Raw genomic sequence first — 13,451 nt, 5'->3', positions numbered from 1 at the left:
AGAGCAGGGGCAGGGAGGGAGGGTCAGGACCCTCGCAGACACAGAGCAGGAGTGGAGGGGTGGGGGCTGACAGAGAGGCAGAGGAGAAGACGGGAGCGGGGCAGGCTGGCTCCCCGCTAGGTGTGGGGCTCGGCCAGGCGCCCTCAACTCCATAGCTTTATTCTCACGGTCGTCTGTGTGTGACGGTCACTTTCCACCCTGACTAAACTGGTTGACTTGGGTCTCTGCACATGCACACGCATGCACACGCACGCACGTGCACCCACACGCACACACACGGATACAGGCACCTGCAGACACGTGCACAGACACACGGAGACATGGAGACTCACGCTTATGCACTCGCACGGCTTCCCTGTGCCCTGTCTCAGCCCCGTGCAGGCAGGCCTGGGGGGTGGGGGGGCATGTCCTGCTGGCTGGAGTCCAGGCCTGTCCGCTCTCCTGCCTCCCCCTCACTGGTTCACCAGGAACAGGGACAGCCTGAGCTTGAGGCCCCTCAGGGGAAATGCTGCGGACAGTGCCTGGGGCTTGGCGGCTCTCCGTGGGTAACCGGGGAGCATAGCTCATTGGAAATGGGCAAGTGACTCAGGACCCATTTCCCTACGATGGGAACCAGGTTCTCCCACTTCAGGGAAGCAGAGAGAGCTCTGGGTTTAGGAAGCAGAGAGGGGCTCCTCTCCTACAGGACTCCCACCCTGGCCCTGGGCTGCTCCCTTCCTCCAACAGCCAGTGGGCCCTGAGCTGTGCCCAGGAGGACATCATGGCTCGGGGTTTCCCGAACCCGCTCAGGGAAGGTGGGAGAGGCTTGGGGCAGCCAGATAGGGGTCCCACAGGGGCTTTTGCTCAGTCTGCTCTCAATAACCCCCACCCTGTGGAAGGGAAGCACCAGGACAGCCTGAGCTGTGGTCTAGGATGAGGCACGCTATGGGGAAACCGAGCAAAGGGCCTTGCAGGTGTGTGCGGTGGATAGAGGGCCACAGGGGTGGGAGACGCCTTTGGGGAGGAAGGGGCCATGGGCTTTGTCTGCCCTAGCGGGGGTACTGGTTCTTGTCTGTGCGGGAGTTTGGAGGATGGTCGTGCCGGCTCCTCAGAGGGAGAGGGTCTGGGGGTGAGGGGGCGGAGAAGACTGAGGAGACTGGGGGGTCCTTTGCAGGAGCCCCGCCCTGGGGGTCTATAGGGGCAGCCAGGACAGAGGATAGGACGACATCCGGAGTCCAGCTGGCTGTGGGCGGCACCAGCCCCACCTGAGGCCTTTGGGAAGCAGGGTTTGGGGCAGCGTCGGCCGGGCCTTGAGGCTGCTTGCTCGCGGCCTGCCTGGGCTCTGGCACCTGCCCTGCCCCACGTGCCCATCCCCAGCCCCCTCCAGACACAAGCTGAGAAACTCCCAAGCAGGACGGAGGCTGATGGCCCCCAAGGCAGCCCAGGCCCTCCTCAGCCTGGGAGGCTCGTTGAGGTTGCTGCTTCCTGTCCCCCAGAAACTCTGAGCGGGAGGGACGGGGGCTCCCGTGGAGATGCAGCCGCAGCCGGGGGGGCTTCTTGGTGGCGACTTTTCCCTCCTTCTTGCCCGGGCTCCAACAGCCAGAAACAGGCCCTGCTGGGTGGGACCTGGGGGCCTGCCTGAGTTTGGGGGTGGTCTCCCAGGTGGGCTTGGTGCACTTGGGGAAGGCAATGGAGGGGTGTCTTCTCCCGGCCACCAGCAGAGCTTCTGTGGTCCCTCTGAGAGCCCGGGGAGGGCAGGGTGGGAGGGTGCGGGCCCCGATGTGTCTCGGGAGGAGGGGTCACAGGCGTTCCTGTGTATGTAAATATGCACGTGGGGGGCGGGAGACTGTGGATGTGTCTTGACACCCACCCCCTGGGCCTGGAGTGACCCAGCACCCTGGGCCAGAGAGGGACTTAGGAACAGGCCATGTGTCTGCACGTGTATGCCAAAGGTCAGTGGGCACGCAAGGCTGGTCTGGGCTTATAACTTTCCTGCAGAGCCATGATTCAGGCCAGAAGGCCAGGGCGAGGGAGGACCTGGAGGTGGACAGGGCTCGTCCCTCCGTGTGGGGCTCCTGCCACACATCTCAGCTTGATTCTGGTCCCTGGGAGTGTGGGCAGCGGCCTTTCCCACAGGTGTGGACAGACATGCTGACCTTGAACCCGGCTCTCTGTGAGCCGGTGATACAGGGGTGGTGGGAGGTTGGAGGAGTGAGGCCGGGTGACACGGTCCTCCCAGGGCCTCCCCAACTCCCGGGCAGGGGAGGACAGTCCGAGCCGGCAGCTAGTAGGGCCAGAGTGGTGGGTCCTGCTGGGCAGGGTTGCTCATTCCCTTCCCCCTTCCCTTGCCTGGCACCAACCCCAAGCTCAGACGATGGGGCCCGGCCTGAGCCTGATGGAGAAGCTTTGCTGACCCTGGGGCCCTGTACCAAGCACACTGCCCACACCGGCCCCACAGTGCCTGGGTCTCAGCACACCCGTCCTTCCGCCCCCATGTTCACAGAAGCTCCCAGTCCATTCCCACCCCACCTGCTGTCTTCACGGATTCCAGACAGTGGGGTGCGGCTGTCTGGGATGGTCCCCGAGGCCAGGCACTGGCGAGGGGCCGTCTCTGGCGGGAAGGGCATTGGTGATAGGGCCTGGTGGGCAGGGCAGGCCTGGGGCCCCGGGTCCCATGCTAGCTGCCCCGCCTTCTCCTGTGCAGGTGCTGGCGAACACGCGTGTGCTGCCCAGCCTGTGTTCACGGCATCTCTCTCGGCTTTGCTCATGTGCACACACGTGACCGGTGGAGCCATTTCCGCGCCTCACTCTGGGTCAGCGCACGTCCACAGTGCGTGTTCCTGCTCCCGAGTCTCCCCGTTCCTCTGGGGAACATTTTCCAGGGTCCCCACCCCCACCGTCACCTTCTCTTCGGCCTCTGTGGCCCGTGCACGGGGTCCTGCCGTGGTGGAGACCAGCAGGCCAAGTGTCTGCCCGGCTCCGAGGCAGGGGGCAGTGTGGGTGCTGGGAGAGGGTTTGAGGGGCTGTGCCTGGGTCCAGGGGAAGCAGTCCAGAGTTGGGGGTGGTGTGGGGAAGGGGGGCAGGGCTCAGCTGGGGGCCATTGGAGCTGGCTCCGGCCTCTGCCTCCCAGTCCTTGTCCTCTGTACCAGCCCTGTTGTTTGCGCCACAAGTCGGTGTCGGCTGCTGAAGGAAGGGTGCCCCGGGAATGGAGGGGGTGCCTCAGCCTGGTGACCCCGGCCACGGCCCTGCCCCAGCTTGGGCCTCCTGCTGGTGGGGCTGCCCTGGACTCCGCTTTTGGTTCACTGGTCCCTCTGCCGGCCCAAGGGACAGACACTGATACTGGCGTGCTGTGTGTGTGCCAAGCCCCAGGCTGAGGGCTGAGCCCCGAGGAGGCTGCCACTTAGGTTGGGCTGGGCCAGGGCCTCGGTCTGGGGCGTATGGGGGGCCTCCTGCTACTACCCTGGCAGTGGTCAGGAGAAGGGGCTGAGGCGGGGATCCCCAGACCCAGCTGAGGACAGAGCAGCACCAGGCCAGCCTGGGGATGGGGGATGGAGGCAGTGAGGGGCCTGGATGCCCAGCGTCACGGCAGAGGCTCTGGAGTAGCTTTGTGGCAGCCTCCTGCCCAGATCAGGGTTCCCTTCTTGGATGCGGAGTCCCTCCAAGTGCTTCCCTGGGCTCTGTCCTGTTACTGGACTGGAGGCCTGCGGTGTAGTTAGTGTGTCCTCGGGGCTCTGTCTAGACAGCAGGTCTGGATGTCCTTCCTTACCCGGCCTCTTCCTGAAGCTCCAGGAGCTGCCAGGTCTGTGTGCCCCACACCTGCCCTGGGTGAGTCAGCAAGGGCCCAGCTCCCACCCACCTATAGGCTTTCCAGTCGCCGTGACAACCCTGTCCAGACAGGTCACACCTGGTGTCCGGGTTGGCTGGGCCCTCTTAAGAGCCTGTGTCCCTGTGGCTCTCAACATCCCACTCACAGGACGGAGGGTGACCAGCCCCCCTCTCCCAAGAGGCCCTCTCAGATTAGCTCTGTACAACCCAAGAGGGGCAGCTGTTTTCCCGAAGACTGGGGGTGACGGGCAGATCCCCTCTATCTCTTAGGCCAGGTGGGCTTTGTGCAAAGCAGCCCAACCCTGACACCCAGTGGCTGGTCCTGAGCACTGCCGGAGAGAAGACAGGACAGCTGGCCAAGCACCGTGACCCCAGCCCTTGGTACCCTTCCTAAAGAATAACCTGGACAGGCCCTAAGGAGGTCTCAATGGTGGGACCCAGGCCTGGTGACAGGACTGCTTGTGGTTCATCCAACACGTTCGTGAGCTTCCCGGTTGGGGGGGGGTGCGTGTTCCTGAACATTCAGGGACACGTAGGTCTCACCCCCCAGTAGTTCCATTCTGGGGAGGTCTTCATCGTGCTAGCGGCTTGCCTTTGATGCGCCAACGCTGGTGGGGTCACGGGGGCTTCCTAGAGAGGTGGCGTCTTGGCTGTGCTTCTAGGGCTGGGTCGCGGTACCTGGGGAGGGAGGGGGAACACGAGAGGGAGCAAGCCAGGCTGGAGATGGGGAGGGGTGAGGCTGAGGGCAGGCAGGGCTGCCGTGAGAACATTAATGGGTCTCTTGTCTGTGGGCTTTGGGGGCTGCAGAGCGTTTCAGGCAGAGGAGGGATGTGTCCGCATTTGTGTTTTGAAGCAATCATTCTGGCTGGTCGATGGGAGGTGGACAGAGGGCTGTGATGGCAGCAGGTGGCCACTGGGAACCGGAGCCTCTGAGACTCCAGGCTGGTGGGGGAGAGGGGCCCGGGCAGGCAGGGCCTAGGGATGGGCTGACTTGGAGGGGAGCTGTCAGGTCAGGTACAGAGGGCCCCACGGGGTGGGGCTGTGCGTTGTGTGTGTGTGTGCAATGTGTGGTGTGTGCACACGTGTGGTGTATACGCTGAGTGTGGCGTGTGCAGGCATGTGCTGCACGTGCTGGGTGTTGCGTGTGCAGCGGCTGGAGTTCTTCTTTCTGCCTCTGCTAATTTTTTCAGTCCTTCTCTACTTGGCAACCAGACTGATTTTTCTAAAATCCAGTAGGATTATGTCATTTCTGTCTCTAAAATATTTAAGGATTACTCATTAAATTACTTACGAATGAAATGATGTGACGGTGTTTGGGATTTGCTTCGAGATCATGCTTTCGGCATGGACGTAGCGTCTGGCACTGATCTTCGTTAGAGCTCGGTGACAAGCGTGGGCAATCCTGGTGTTTTTACTTCTGTGTATGCATGGAATTTTGTCAGGATAAACTCTAAGTCAAAAGACTTTGTAATGTCAAAAAAAAAAAATTGCTGGGTGTCCTGTTGGCTCTCCCTTCCAGATTCTCTGTCTTTCATTATCTTTGAACTATTTTATAGCTCTGTAATTGCAGAAAATTGATAGCAATGCAAATGGTTCTTGTTCATTGAAATGCAAATTAATTTTGTCTGGTGGAAAGCAGCTGATGGTTGCTTTTTGGGTAGTGACCAGTGGTGCATCTCCCTACAAATTCGGTAATTGCCTGTGTGTGTGTTTGTGGTTTGGGTTTCCCTTCGAAGCGGGTTGTAACGTTTTTTTGGTTTCTTCATCAGTGAGCGTTGTGGGTTGAGTTGTGTCCTTAAAAAGATCATGCTGAAGTCCTAACCCCAGCCCCTGTGAATGTGACCTTATTCAGAAGTTAGGTTTTTATAGATGTGATTAGCTGAGATGAGGTCATGCAGGAGTCAAATCCTTATCAGAAGAGGGAAACTTGCCCACAGACACGGAAGGCACAGCGAGAGTGCCGGGGGTGCACGCCGGACGCGGAGATGGGGCTGATGCCCTGGAGGCCGCGAGGCTAGGAGAAGTGACACAGGCGCTCACCCAGAGGCCTCGGACAGAGTGTGTGGCTGACAGCTCGGTTCTGGAGTTCTGGCTCCCAGAACTGTGATAGAATAAGGTTCTGTTGATCCTGTGCTGCGTGCTGCTCTCACCGCGGGGCTCTTTCCCTCTCCCGGAGCCGCAGATGGGGGGGTCAGGCCTATAGGAAACGAGGCGGGTGGAGGGGGTCATGATCAGCTTGTACTTTTTCCTAAAGGCAGTGGGAGGCATTTGGGGGAAAAAAATGCAAAAGACAAAAACCAAATCATTCTAAAAATGTTCAAGAATAAACTTTTGAAGGTAAACTCATGATCCTTATGTCCAAGATTTTGTTTTACTTTCTTTCATTTTTTTGTTAAAGATTTTATTTATTTATTAGAGAGAAAGAATGAGAGCACACAAGCGGGGGGAGGGACAGAGGGAGAAGGAGGCTCCCCGCTGAGCAGGGAGCCCTACTCGGGGCTCCATCCCAGGACCCCGGAATCATGACCCGAGCCGAAGGCAGATGCTTCACTGCTGAGCCCCCCAGGAGTCCCCTTAGTCTGAATGTCATGAGTTCTAACTCCTGGGGCCTAGAACAGGGTGCGTAGCTCAGTGGGCGACTTGCTTCTGGAGGCCGGGTCTCACCCAGGGGAGGGCGAGGGCAGGGGAGGGCAGGGGTCGGGTCTTGAAGGTGGAGCCTTTGTAGTCTGTCCTGGATTGCTGACCCTTCACCCATCCGTCCACCAGTGACAGTGGAAGTCGCTCTGGCCGTCGAGGCTCCGGACGTAGGCGTGTGTGTGTGTGTGTGTGTGTGTGCGTGCGTGCGCGCACGGCGTGTGTGTATGTGTGTGTGTGCGCACGTGCTTGTAGACACAAGGTGCAGGCAGCCTGGGACCCAAGCCCTGGGGGGTGAAACGCAGGTGCAGTGTAGACACACCGGGGTGGGCACGCTCTGCTCTGTGCGCTGCAGGATGGAGGCATTGGGGGCGTGCAGGGAGGACCGTCTGCCGTGTAGATGCCCGCAAGGTAGACCCCGGGACAGAGGCTGGCCTTGGCATATGGTGTGGGCCGTCTCAGCACATCGCTGTTCTGAGGCATCTGGCTGGGCCCGGAGGTGGGGTGAGGGGGCCTTGAGGGCCACGGCTGGGCGGCCAGATGAGGCTGAACCTCATGGAGCCCCGGTCAGCATGCTGTGGTGGGGGTCGTGTCCTCTCTGACATCCCGTGGGGACCTTTGTCACTGTTTGTCCTCGTGGCCCCCAGCCCAAGCTCTGTCCGTCCCCGTCGAGCCCTGGGGCCCCGGGTGGGGGGAGGTTGTCAGGCCACGTTTCTCCCTGGGGTCCTTGGGTCACTGGTCTTGGTCCACAACCATGCTGGAAAGGGCCCAGCACTTACTGCGATAGCCCCGGGGCTGGTAGCGACCTCAGGACCCCACTGTGCAGGCGGGCGGGGGGCCTGCAGCCTGGGCTCTCTGGCTATTTTTTAAAAAGACTTTATTTATTTACTAGAAAGAGAGAGAGCACGCATGGGGTGCGGGGGCAGAGGGAGAGGGAGGAGGAGGACCCTGGGTTCATGTGTCACCCACCGAGCCACCCAGGGACCCCTCCTTCTTCATTTTTAATGAAGCCTGACCAGCACGCTGATGTGTTCAGATCCAGTGGCCCCGTGAGCCCCTGCAGAGAGCCCTGGATCACCCAGAATGGGGCCCCAGAGTACGAGCTCCCCAGGTTTTAGCAGGGCCCCCAGCCTGAGTCTCCTCCTCTTCTGCCAGACGGTGGCAGAGTCTGCTCACCGGACAGCTGCCTAGAACCCCTGCGGGAGGAACCCCGTCTGTGGGGAGCTGGGAGTTGGCAGAAGCTCCCAGGAGACTCTCAGAGGGGCGGGCATCCAAAGGGAGGGCGGGGCGACTCTTGCCCCAGACCCTGATCTCCCGACATTCAGAATCACTTGGGGAGGCCCCAACCCCAGGCCCCAGGGCCAGACCTCTGGGATTGGCTACAGGACTGGGAATTTAAAAAGGTATATATAAATATTTTAATACATTTTTTTTTTCTTTTTGGAGGAGGGGGAATAGGTTATACACACAGATGGTTCGAACAGGAAAAGGCACAAGGGAGGGACGTGGTAAGGAGGAAAGCCCCCCCCCCACCCCGGCTTCTCAGCCACAGAGAGCGATCAGTTCTGCTCCACACACACACACCTCCATGGAGCCTGTCCACATGGCCTGGTGTCCACGAGAGGCCCCACACGGTCCGCGGAGCTGCCAAGCTGTTGTGGACGGACGTTCGGGCGTTTCGGACCTTTTCTCTGTGACGGTGCTGCCGGCGATGTCTTGTTTTAGGCTGGGCTCCTGGCGGTGCTGGGCAGGAGTGCACAGCTGGAGCTTGGAAGGATCTGTTGTCGGGCTGCCCTCCTCGGAGCTGGCCCCGGTCTCCGGCCCGCAGCGGTGCGAGGTGCCCGTTCGCTCTCTCCCCACGGGTCTGTGCCAAGAAGCCTTTGGATCCTGGCCAGTCTGAGGGGTTTGAGAGGGAAGCCCCGTGGTTTGAGAGTGCATTTCTCCCCCAGGAGTCAAGTTGAACAACTTTTCTTATGTCTAAAAATTATAGTTTCTCCTTCTCCTGCTTCTTCTTCTTCTTCTTCTTCTTTTTTTTTTTTTAAAGATTTCATTTATTTATTTGACAGAGAGAGATCACAAGGAGGCAGAGAGAGAGGGGGAAGCAGGCTCCCTGCCGAGCAGAGAGCCCGATGCGGGGCTCAATCCCGGGACCCTGAGACCATGACCTGAGCCGAAGGCAGAGGCTTCACCCATGGAGCCGCCCAGGCTCCCTGAGCCCTGAATTTCTAACAGTCAAAGCAAACATTCAAGGAACGATCAAAGCAAAGCACCAAAAATAACTGTTTTAAGAATTTGGCTTTTTTTTTTTTTTAAGATTTTGTTTATTTATTTGAGAGAGAGGCCAGAGAGGCAGAGGGAGAGGGAGAGAATCTCAAGCGACTCCCGCTGAGCACTTAGCCTGACGCATGGCTGGATGCCATGACCTTGAGATCAGGACCTGAGCCGAAACCGAGAGTTGGACGCTTAACTGACTGAGCCCCTCAGGCGCCCCTTGGCTTTTTCCCCCCCAAAGTGTGCAAATAGTCATCCTGAGGAAAATTACCAATGTTTTGGACTTTGCTACACCAATTTATAGTTTAATATTGTTTTGATGTTGAATTTTATGTCAAGAAATGCAACTTTTTGGCAAGGGCTTGACCCCTTGCTGAATGGATGAGGGAATGCGGGTACAGCACGGTGCACTCACGGGCCTGTGGGTCCTCCTCTGGGAGGAGGCTGGGGTCCCCGTTCACACCGGTGGCCTCCCCCGCACTGCCCATTCCCATGACCCTGCTCCATGTACAGCCCAGCATCACCCTCCTACCACCCCGGGGAGGTCCCCAGAGCTCAGCGGAGACAGCCCGGGGCTGGAGAGGCCAGTCAGGGCTTTGCCCAGAGGCCCCCCACCTTGACCCGTGGGCAGCTTATCCCACACGGACCCGTCTTCCCCTTGGACTCCAGAGCCTCCTAACCCCGATCCCACCTCGTGTCCTGGAGGCTTGGTCCAAGTCCCCTGGGAGCGCCTCAAAGAGCCCCTTCCCGAGTCTCTGTGTTGGTTCAATAGCTGGTTTGCCATCTGGGGCTAGACACGCCCAGCGTCCAGCCTGTCCCCTCTTCCTGTCTCCCTCTGCCCAGAGCTGTGGTGCACGTGCGAGCCACCTGCCTCCTGGCCGCTGGCTGAGGGACCTCGCAGCATATTGGAACTGGGCTGTGTGTTCTCACCCACAGGTCTCAGCTTCTGTAGGGTGGCCTTCTCTGGGCCCTCTCGGGTCTAAGGGTAGACCCCACTTTACCCCAGGTGGTCCCCCTCCCCACACCTTACTCCCCTCATTCAGCTCTCCTCGGTTTCCCAGCTGGAGCGTGACATGTGTCTCCTACCTGGACCCTGATTGACACAGACCTCTAATTTGCATTTTATACCAAAATAAATCCTAAATGGACCAAAGATGCAGACATTTAAATAGAACCATAAAAGTACTAGAAAAAAAAGCATATGAAGAATATTATGAGCTCACAAAGCCCAAACTATAAAAAATTAATCATTTCACGTAGTAAAAATATTTCTACAAGGCAAAACTACTTTAAACAAAGACAAAAGTCAAATGAAAAATATTTGCAAGTATTTAGGGATAAAGCCTTACTGTGCGAAAAGGCCATACAAATCAGTAAGATAAAATCCAACACCCCCCCGCCAAAATGGGTCAAGAATTAAATAATTTGTAGAAGAAGGAGAAACTAGGGGCACCTGGGTGGCTCAGTGGGTTAAAGCCTCTGCCTTCGGCTCGGGTCATGATGCCAGGGTCCTGGGATCGAGCCCCGCATCGGGCTTTCTGCTCAGCGGGGACCCTGCTCCCCGCCCCCGCCTCTCTGCCCACTTGTGATCTCTCTCTCTCTGTCAAATAAATAAATAAAATCTTAAAAAAAAAATTCAGGGCTTAGGTAGGGGGGGTCCCTGTGGGTGGATCCTGGACTGTGCAGACCTGGGGGAGGTGAGTGGGAGTTCGGGTGCAGCTCCGGCTGCCTGAGGAAGGGCTTGGTGTGGGAGGAGCAGGAGCCGGAGGGTCACTGAGGCCGGCAAAGAGCCGGGCTCGGGCAACAGGACCGAGGTTTGCGAGGGGCGGCCCCCACGGTCCGTGGCTAGGTCAGAGGGGGACGTTGGGGAGACGAGGAGAACTGGCAGGATACTCCTCTTGGGGCACCTGGTAAAAGGGGTCCGGGATCCACAGGACGTCCCCCCCCACAAGGCTGTCGGTGCAAGGGCAGAGAGGCTTTGCTCGTGGCGGCTGGGTCTGGGGACCCCACAGGGGCCCAGGCAGGTGCAGTGCAGAATGGGCCGTGGGGCTGACCTGCTCCCTGCCTGACCCTCTGGTCCGCCACCCTGGTTTGCTTGAATGAGGGGGTTTCGGGGACTCTCAGTTTTCAAAATCAGGGCCGTCTGGAAAGCCTTGGCGAGGCAGCCACCCTGCCTGTACGTCTTTGTTTTCGGTGTGGCTGAGCTAATGGGCAGCTGTCCATGCATCTGAAGGCCGGGAGCCCTGCCGGAGAGAGGGAGAGAAGCCAGGCCGAGGTTTCAGGCTGCTTCCCCTGCCCCGGACCAAGGGGGCCATGGATGGAGAGGATGGCCCTGTCACCACACCTGCCAGCTCACGCATGATGCGTCCAGCCCGGTCCTGCTGGGCCCTGCTGGGACTTGGGCCATCTGAGACCCCGCGTTTCCCTGCTCCTGACAAAACCTTCTGGACACCCTGGGTCTCGCCCACCCTACCAGTCCCTTGGTGGCTGTGACCCCAGCGTGTGGGGGGGACAGGGAGGGTCGCCAGGGCTCTGCTCACCTGGAGGGAGGTCATTTCTCCTTGTCTGTGCAAGGCTGACCTGCTCTGCATTTTCATGGCAAATTTGTCTTCTGAGCCATTGTTGAAACTCTGGAGGCAGAGAAAATGCATTTGCTCCATCACCTTTCCGGATATGACAAGTCCTATAAAATCTATTAAAGCCTTTAATGAAATCCCTGCTCAGAGTGGCTCTGTGAATGAACGTGGAATCGGAATTTAAATTAAAATGTTGTTTTTGTAGTCTGCAGGCTCTGCCTGGGAAGGAATTAAAGGGACCGTTCACCTTTCTACCATCACGCTCAGGCTCATTGGGTAATTGTGCTTGGTGGGCCTCTGACGGGGTGCTGGGGGCCTTCTTCTGACCCTTGGCTGGGCGAGGCATGGGATGGCATGGTCTTGGCTGTCCCCACCTCAGGCCCCACCGAAGACGCCCCCGTGGAGGGAAGGCAAGGTGCCCCTGGGGGCCAGGAAGCCATTCGGGACTGGAGATAAATGTGTTTACCTACAAGCAGGGGCAGTGTTTGTGCTCAGAGCCCATACTCTGGGGGGACAGACAGGCCCGGAAGATATGTCTGTGGCCCGGAAAGGAGAGGGAGACCAGGGACGGGCGTGGAAGGGCTGAGGCGGGACAGACAGCCGCAGGGGCGGGACAGACAGCCGTGCTTGGGGATCGTGCTTGGGGAGGTCTGCGGGGAGCCAGCAAGGGGGTGTGGGGCCGTGTCCCGGGCTGGGGAGGAGGCGGCTTGCCTGCGGGATCCCTCCCCACCTCCTAGGCACCTAAGTCCTGCCCTGTGGACCTCAAACACGCTTAGCAGACTGTCACTGAGAAACAGCCGTCTCTCCCCCGTCTCCCTTCACGGCCCTGCGGGCGCTGCGGCCCAGAGGTCTTCTGCCAGTTACCGCCCCCCCCCCCGTCCCCCGGCATGGCTGCCCAGTGGGACAGACCGATAGCCACGGGGAGCTCATCCAGCCACCTCAGGTGGCGTGTGCACGGGACGGCATGGGCAATTGCATTCAGGACTCCGAAAGGGGATTTTCTCCCTTATTTTCCAAGTTGGAAGCACCATCTCATTCCTTCTATGGTGAAGATGGATTCTTAAGAAACACCCAGCACACGTCTCCATCACGTCGCAGGAAAGCTGTGGGACGAGCGGCCGTTCCTGGACGGAGGCCCCAGACCCCACACCATGGGCAGGCCCGGGGTCAGGGTTAGGGCGCAGAGGGCCACAGCCGGAGGAACGTGGGGAGCCCCAGCCGGAGGCGGAGGCTTGTAACGATCTCAACCAGCGAGGGTTACTCCCAGAAAGGTGGAAACGTGGAAAGGCTCACGAATAATAGAACAATCGCAGCCAAACAGAAATGAAGGGCAGCAGGGCGTTGCAGCAGCGGGGACGGAGCAACGGTTTCGGGGCCTCGCGTGCTGCCTCCGTCTCTCCCCGAAGAAGGGGCCTGTGGGGCTGAGCTGGCTACGAGAAGCAGGACAGCAGGTCCTCACAACCCACCGGCGGGGGTGGGGGTGGGGGGCGGCGGGCTTCCTGAGAGCGAAGGGCGTGACGCACAGCTGCCCGGCACGGAGACTGCTCTGGGCCCAGGGCTCCTTCGCAGCAAGACCCAGGGGAAGCCCCGCCTGTCCTTGAAGACCATCCTGAAGTCCTGGGTCCCTGGCCCCCAACCTGGGAACTCGAGGGTGTGGTGCCTCCTGCACGTCCGTGGGGGCTGTCTCTACAGACTCAAGCTGCAGGAAAGGCACTGAGCCACACTCGTCACCCAGAGAACACAAGCGGCCGGCAGACTCTCAGATGCCTGAGACGAGTGAGCGGAGGCTAAGCTGTGGACCCCGTGCGGCAAGACAGCTACCGGCCTGAGCCCTGGAGACACGGGCCTGAGGCACCCGCGTCTCCCGCAGCTGCTGGGGTCAGCGAGGCGCCCAGCAGCAAGGACAAGGATCATGAGAATGTACTGCGTCACCACAAGCCAGGGGGCCTGCGTGCCGCTCGTGGGGCACACACACGCGCGGCACACTCGTGTACCCTAACCCACGTGGGTCCGAACCAGCCGGGTGGGCTCTGAAACACTTCCAGAATGACAGTGAGCAAGGAAAGCAAGACGCAGGAGGCTTTGTTGTTCGAGATCACATGACGGGATCTGGGAAGAACGTTGTGCATTGTTCTTGGGTGTGTGCGTAAATGGTGCAGCTGAAAG

Source organism: Martes martes (genome assembly GCF_963455335.1).
Source record: "Martes martes genome assembly, chromosome: 9".
Classification (NCBI taxonomy): domain Eukaryota; kingdom Metazoa; phylum Chordata; class Mammalia; order Carnivora; family Mustelidae; genus Martes; species Martes martes.
This window is presented reverse-complemented; position numbering follows the sequence as displayed.